Source organism: Propithecus coquereli, unplaced genomic scaffold (assembly GCF_000956105.1).
Source record: "Propithecus coquereli isolate 6110/MARCELLA unplaced genomic scaffold, Pcoq_1.0 Scaffold307, whole genome shotgun sequence".
In the NCBI taxonomy this organism is placed as follows: Eukaryota; Metazoa; Chordata; class Mammalia; order Primates; family Indriidae; genus Propithecus; species Propithecus coquereli.
This window is the reverse complement of record NW_012148697.1, coordinates 2895004-2902976: the sequence shown is the minus strand read 5'-3', so window position 1 is coordinate 2902976 and position 7973 is coordinate 2895004. Positions and strand designations below refer to the sequence as shown.

The window sequence follows — 7973 nt, the reverse complement described above, 5'->3', positions numbered from 1 at the left end:
GCACTTGCTGTCTTTCCACTAATCATGGCAGAGTCATCTTTCTTAAAAGATATTTTCTCATATAATAGTTTCCTAACTATTCCATAGATTTACATATGCCCTCTGCAGCTAGACTACACTATTCTCAAATACAGAAACTATGTCTTCTACTTTATTCTTTTTTTTTTTTTTTTTTGCTCTGGGAACTTTAATATTTGTGACATAAAGTTTTCTAAAATATGCACCTTTCCCACCACTTGGCACCCAGTCAACTGGGGCGGGCAGACAGGGTGGGTCAGATCTCACATGACACTCGCACACACCTCCCCTTTGTGTAGACAGAAACCTGTTCTGTTGAGAAATACAAGCAGCAGCTGTGGCCAGGGCCACTGGGCAGAGGACGGGAACACTAGGCCCTGGGAGGACAGAAGCCAGCCTCACCAGGGGATGACTGGCTAGGGACAGTCATCCTCACAGCCCCTGGCCCCATCTGGGTAGGCCTTGCAGCAGGAACACAGGACAGGTGCCCTGGGCCCGAGCAGGAGGGGCCCCGGCACCCATCCAGCGCGAGGGCCTCTCTGTAGGCCTGGGCCTAGCTATTTGGAAGTCACCATGATAGGTGTGGGTCACGCCTCGTGGGCTGTCTCTGGGAAAAAAATCTCTCGGCATTGCTGCACTGTGTCCTGAGAGGAGACCACACTGTGGCCAACAGTCCGGGGGTCAGCAAAGATCTCAAAGTCATTCCCACCAGGGCTGGTCTCATTCCTAAAGAAGTGGATGGTGTTGAAGCTGTCCTGGTCCAGGCTGTCCAGGCAGTAGCGCTTGTCCCAGCCCTCAGGGAACACGTCAAAGCTGATCATGCCTCCTCGGGAGAACCTCAGCCCTTTGCCGGCAAACTCTGTTTTCAGGGCTTCCACGAACTTCTCCCGGATCTTCTCCTTCTTGTCCAGTTCGGAGAACTCGATCCGTTCCTCCAGGGTGCAGCTGCGGCTGATGGGTGAGATGTTCAGCATGCCGTTCCGGAGCTCGATGAAGGTTCCACGCTTCTTGGGCAGTCTGAGCAGGGACATGTAGCTGAGGCAGAAGTTTATCAAGTCCTGCAGCAGCTCCTCCCCCAGGTGGTTCTGGATGGTTTGCTTGGAGAGCAGCCGGCCATGCTTATACTGCATCGTTGCGTTCTCGGCAAACACGTAATCGAACTTCTCGATGACTTCATCCCCTTTGCCCAGCTGCTCGGCAGTCTTAGAGTAGTCGGAGCCGCCCACCACACCAATTTGCACTCTACTCCGCAGCTTCTGCAGGAAGGTGACCACCTCAGGGTCAATTTTCTGGCGAGCAGGCGTCAGAGTCCCGTCCATGTCAAACAGGCAGAGGACACGCTCCTTCCTGCGGGCGGCCTCAGCTGTTACCGCCATGGCTGCAGCTCCGCACCCCGGGCGGATTTCTTCTGCTTTATTCTTATCTCCACTCATCTTCTCTCTTCCCTCTCCGTCATCTTTTAAAAAATACCCTTCCTATTTCTCAATCTCATCTCATTACTACTGTAATTACTACTAATAAAAGCTTTATTTTAAATACTTTATAAACAATTCAGTTAATCCTCACAACAATTCTGTATGGTAGATACTAATATTATCTCCCTGTTTCATGAAAGGTTTGGAGAGCTTAAGCAACTTGCTCTCTCACATTAGTATGAGCCTAGACCTATCATCACTGTGGACTGCCACAACTCTAACATCCTCCACCGTGGTTGTTTTCATCCTTAACTGCTGTGGCAGTTTGTAGTGTGACAACTTGGTTAAGTTCAAACTACATTTCCCAGAACCCTCTTCCCATAGGGTTCCAGCCTAGAGTTGGCCAAAAGAACAAAAATACTCTCTGAAGATTATGATTAGATATAGAAATACGGAATTGCCAGCAAATTCCACCATGTCTCTGCTCTGCTCTGCATACAACTCTTCTTTCTGATTGCCAAGCCTGCTGACCAAACAGCAGCCCCGGGTCCACCACCAAAAGCTTGCCTGTGAACCACAGAAGAGGTAGCTATGCAGAGACGACAGCTCTCCATAGACTTTCTACTGGGCGTGGTTACCACTCCAGCAGCTGGGCATACCTGGCTTCTCAGATACACCTGCGAACTCCGACTTGTCCACTGTACCACTGCTTCATAAAGAAAAACAAAGGCACAAATTTTAAAAAACTTGAAAAAGCTGAAACAAGACTGAGATATTATGATTAGGTAGCCTTGAATTTTTGTTTAAATATCTGTACAATACATCCATCCATATACTCAGAAATACTACAAGGCAAGACAACATTATTTTCTCTTATCCAACCTGCCTAACAGACCAATTTGGCAAATTAACCAACACTCTCCATTCTGTCTATAAAGGCCTTCCAGTAAATTACTAAACCACTAGGTAAGCTTATTTTTTATCAAACCAGTATATTTCTGCTCTCAACTTACCAAGAATTAGTTGTTCATGAACTTGTTATAATTATACAGCTTAATTAAATATTACACAAATAAATGAAATTGTGAATGTGAAAAGAGAATTGTTTCCATGAAAATGAAGCTGAACACTTAGAAAGCCTCAAAGGCTAGTTACAAAAAGTTATTGCTAAATCAGGTATAGGAAATCAATTGTAAAAGACTAGGGGGAAAATCATCCAACATGAAGTGGATCATAGACTGTTTTACATCCGTTTTTTTAAGCAAAATAAAATATTTAAGATAAAAATTTATCATTTTAATCCCTTTATGTTAATATTTAATTAAATTGAATACCACGGTCCCAATCACATTAAGAGCTTCTGTGTACATCAAAATAGCCGTGATCTATGTGGATTATGAGAAACTTTTACAATAACTAATGGTTTTTTTAATAATTAGATGCTAGGCATTGTCCTAAACATATTATATCATTGAAACCACATAACAAACCTATCAGGTAGCATAACCTCTATTTTATAAGTAAGGAAAGTGAGACTTAGGTTAAAAAGTGGAGCTGAGACTCATATTCACATTTGACTTCCAACCTCGCACTCTTAGCTATTCACTACCTTGTTTTTCTTCATTATCTTTTCTATATTTTTAAATTTTTTCAATAAACATTATAAGCACAGTCGGTTAATGTGCAGCATTTGCTAACTTAGTCCAGCTGTTGCCTACTCTTCAAGGTCTCTCCAAGTACCCTCCCCACCTGGTACATAGTAGGTACTCAATGAATGATATAAATACTGAAGAATGATTTTTTTTTATATTACTTGGTGAATTTTACAAATCCAGTTTTCTCATTGCCCTGATAAAACAAGAAAAGCAGCAAGAGCACAAATTCTGGAGCCAGATTGCCTGCATTGAAGTCCTAGCTCCACCACAGACGACAATTATATGCTAGATGTGTGGGAAGACTTCATGTAAACTGTTTCATGAATTAAATGTCATATTTTTAACGAGAGAACATGTTACTTAAGGAAATCCTACTATGAAATCTCCTTTAAAACAGTCACCTACTAAATGCTAATTAGTTGAGAAATAAATTCAATTTTATATTACATATATTTATATTTGGCTTAATAAAAATGAGATTCACTTCTAAAACTAAGCAACTTACTTCATTATCATAAATTCATTCTTTATTCTTAAATGTTTACCAACACAATCACTATGAAATGAGATCATGGAGTAAAGTTTAAAAACTTGTAATTCTTGAACTTCACATAGTGGTAGAGTGAGGACTAGAATCCTGATCTCTGAGTCTCAATCCAGTACTGCCATTCCACAAGAAAACAAACAATTTTCTCAAAATGTATTTCAGTAGAGCTACCATTCCTTTACATTGTATTTCTGGCTATTCCTGTGGAATTAATGTAGGCTAGGAAAAATTTAAACACATTTCTTAAGAATACAGGAAAAGACAGGCATTGAATTTTTTTCATTTGTCTCAAGCTAGGTTTCTTTTAAAATTGATAACAAGAGATATCTTAAATTCATCATTAAAAACCTTAAAAAAATCACAAAAATCAGGCTTGTGTTAACTTTGCCACATAGGTTATTTTACAATTCCTGTGATTTTGTTTCCATCTGTAGACTAACAAAAGATTATTAACACTGAAATTTAAAAGTTAGCCTGACAAGGATTATTAGAAGATACTACAAACTTTTAGGTAAAAGATTATTGGAGAACAGATTGTAACCACAGTGCTAGTTTATCATGCTACAGATTACTTGCTAATTGCAGTGGGGAAAATAAACCTTACCTTAATCCCCTCAACTAAGTGATCAAATTTAGCATCACAGTGGGACTGGACTGTATATGTCTCCTGATGAGAGGCATATGAAGTATACAGAATCACTTATTAGGTAATCTTGCCCAAAATGTTTAATTTGAAACTAAATCCTAGTTTACAATTAACAGCTAGTGTAGGGGGAATACAGGAACAAGCTAAATGACACAAGCAGAGAAAATCTGGCAAATCCAGAATGAGTCATTTTATGAGACAACTGTCTTGATCTCTTCAAAAAAAACAATGTCGGCCAGGTGTGGTGGCTCACGCCTGTAATCCTAGCACTCTGGGAGGCCGAGGCGGGCGGATTGTTTGAGCTCAGGAGTTCGAGACCAGCCTGAGCAAGAGCGAGACCCCGTCTCTACTAAAAAAATAGAAAGAAATTAGCTGGACAACTAAAAATATATAGAAAAAATTAGCCGGGCATGGTGGCACATGCCTGTAATCCCAGCTACTTGGGAGGATGAGGCAGGAGGATCGCTTGAGCCCAGGAGTTTGAGGTTGCTGTGAGCTAGGCTAACGCCACGGCACTCACTCTAGCCAGGACAACAGAGTGAGACTCTGTCTCAAAAAAAAAAAAAAAAATCAGTGTCATTTTAAAAGGGGAAAGAGGTGAGGCTGTTTAGATAGAAGAGATCAAAAAGACTTAACAATCAAATGCAATGAATAAACTTTGATGGAATCCTGGTTTGGTGGGGATGGGTGTAAAGAGCCATCCGTAAAAGACAGTTCAGTACAAAAGGGAGATTTAAATACGGGTGGATTTTAGAGTACAATAAAGAATTATCACAGCAAAGAAAATTAACAATAATGCTCTTTTGGCTAGGTAAGAAAATGTCCTTATCTTTAGGAGATGCATGCTGACATATTTAGGGGTAAAGTGTCATGGTGTCTACAGGTTAGTTCCAAATGGTTCAGCTAAAAACAATGTACGGATATATCTTGTTTTATTGCATTTCTCTTTATTATGCTTCACGGGTTTTTTTTTTTAATCTCTGTAAAAGTTTTTATTTCTCCTTTATTTTTGAAAGACATATTTCCAGGGTCTAGATTTCTAGGTTGACAGTTTTTTCTTTCAATACACGTATGCCTTGTTTTACTTCACTTAGCTTATTTTGCTTTGTAGATATTATGTTTTTTACAAATTAAAGGGTTCTGGAGGCTCCACATCAAGCAAATCTTTAGGTGTCATTTTTCTAATGGCAGGTAGTCACTTTGTGTCTCTGTATTACCTTTTGGTAATTCTTGCAATATTTCAAACTTCTTGGTTATTACACCTGCTATGGTGATCTGTGATCAGTGACCTTTGATGTTATTAACACTATTGGAACTGTTTGATGTTACCGTGAACCGCGCCCATTTAAGATGGCAAACTTAATAAATATGTGTATTCTGACTGTGCCACCATCCAGCTCTCCCTCTTCTCAGGTCTCCCTACTCTATGAGACACAATAATACTGAATCGATATCACTACAGTGGCCTCTAGTGAAGCGTTCAAGTGAAAGGAAGAATCATACATCTCTCACTTTTGATCAAAGCTAGAAATGACTAAGCTTAGTGAGAAAGGGATGTTGTATGATAAGAAAGCAAAACAGCCTTCTTGCTGCTGTGGAGAAAGTTCTAGTCGTGTGGATAGAACATCACACCAGGCGCAATGCTTCCTTAAGCCAAAGTCTACTCCAGAGCAAGGCCCTAACTATCTTCAGTTCTGTGAAGGCTGAGAGAGACGAGGAAGCTGCAGAAGAGAAGTCTGAAGCTTAGCAGAGGCTGGTTCATGAGGTTTAAGGAAAGAAACCATCTCCAGAACATACAAGTGCAAGGTGAAGCAGCAAGTGCTGATGGAGAAGCCGCAGCAAGTTATCCAGCAGATCTAGCTAAGATAAGTGATGAAGGTGGCTACACGAAACAAAAGATTTTCAGGGGGAGGAAACAGCCTTGTATTGGAAGAAAATGGCATTTGGACATTGTATCTAGAGATGAGAAGTCAGTGCCTGGCTTCAAAGCTTCACAGGACAGGCTGACTCTCTTGGTAGGAGCTGATGCAGCTGGCGATCCCAAGTTGAAGCCAGCACTCATTTACCATTCCGAAAGCCCTAGGGCCCTTGAGAATTATGCTCAATCTATTGTGCCTGTACTCTGAAATGAAAAGGACAAATGAGCTAGATGACAGCACATCTGCTTACGGCATGTTTTACTTACTGTTATTTTAAGTGCACTGTTGAGACCTACTGCTCAGAAGAAAAGATTCCTTTCAAAACATTACTGCTTATTGACAATGCGTCTGGTCACCCAAGAGCTCACATGGAGATGTACAAGATGAATGTTGTTTTCATGCCTGCTAACACAACATCTGTTCTGCAGCCCATGGATCAAGGAGTCATTTCGACTTTCAGTTCCTCCTGTTTAAGAAATACATTTTGTAAGACCATAGCTGCCACAGACAGTGAGTGATTCTTCTGATGGATCCAGGCAAAGCAAATTGAAACCCTTCTGTAAAGGATTCACCATTCTGGATGCCATTAGGAACATTTGTGATTCATGGGAATTGGTCAAAATACCAACATTTCAACAGGAGTTTGGAAGAAGTGAATTCCAACCCTCATGGATGACTCTGAGGGGTTCAGGACTTCAGCGAAGGAAGTCACTGCAGATGTGGTGGAAGAGCTAGAGAACTAGAATTAGAAGTGGACCCTGAAGGTGTGAGTGAACTGCTGCAATTGCATGATAAAACTTGAGTGGATGAGGAGTTGCTTATTGGCAAAAGAAAGCAGTTTCTTGAGATGGAATATACTTCTGGTGAAGACGCCGTGAACATTGTTGAAAGGACAACAAAGGATTTAGACTATTACACGAACTTAGTTGACAGAACAGCAGCAGGGATTGAGAGGACGAATTCCAGTTTTGAAAGAAGTTCTACTGTGAGTAAAATGCTATCAAACAACGTTGCACGCTGCAGAGAAATGTCTTGTGAAAGGAAGAGTCAATCAGTGTGGCAAACTTCATGGTTGTCTTATTTTAAGAAGTTGCCACGGCCACCTCAACCACCACCCTGATCAGTCAGCAGCCATCCACATAGAGGCAAGACCCTCCACCAGCAAAAAGATTACAACTCGCTAAAGGCTCAGATAATCATTAGCATTTTTTGGCAATAAAGTATTTTTAAATTAAGGTATGTACATTTTTTTTAGACATAATGTGATAGCACACTTAGGAGACTACAGTATAGTATAAACATAACTTTATATGTACTGGAAAACCAAAAATTAGTGTGCCTCACTTCATTCACTTTATTGTGGTGGTCTGAAACCGAATCCACAGTATCTCCGAGGTATGCCTTTACATATCAATATATTTATAGACAAAGTAAATATGGCAGATACCAACAAACGTTGCATCTAGAGAGTGATTATATGAGTGTTTACTATAACAAATTTTCTATATGCTTAAAATTGTTTCATAATAAAAAGTTGGGGTGGAAACTAGAGAGCTCCAATTCTACAAGAGAAAAAAAAAAATCAACCTGAAACCAAAGCTGTAGGAAACGTAGAGTAACAAATGTGACTTCATTTTAATACAGCACCTATTAAATGTAGTTACCCCTTTGGTAGCAATAAAGTTAACTAGAAACAAAAGCTCCAACTAAATCATTGCTTTAAATATTTAATCTATAATGTAATCTTATTTAAGGTAAGCCTTTAACAGCTAG

The 7973-nt window shown here is 40.2% G+C and overlaps 1 pseudogene across 1 annotated transcript; it reads right to left on the bottom strand.

Moving 5' to 3' along the window:
- Window positions 1-208: 208 nt before the first annotated feature.
- Window positions 209-1394, bottom strand: LOC105814840 (annotated as a pseudogene). Its single transcript, XR_001137711.1, has one exon. The product of XR_001137711.1 is annotated as a phosphomannomutase 1 pseudogene (transcript).
- Window positions 1395-7973: the final 6579 nt, after the last annotated feature.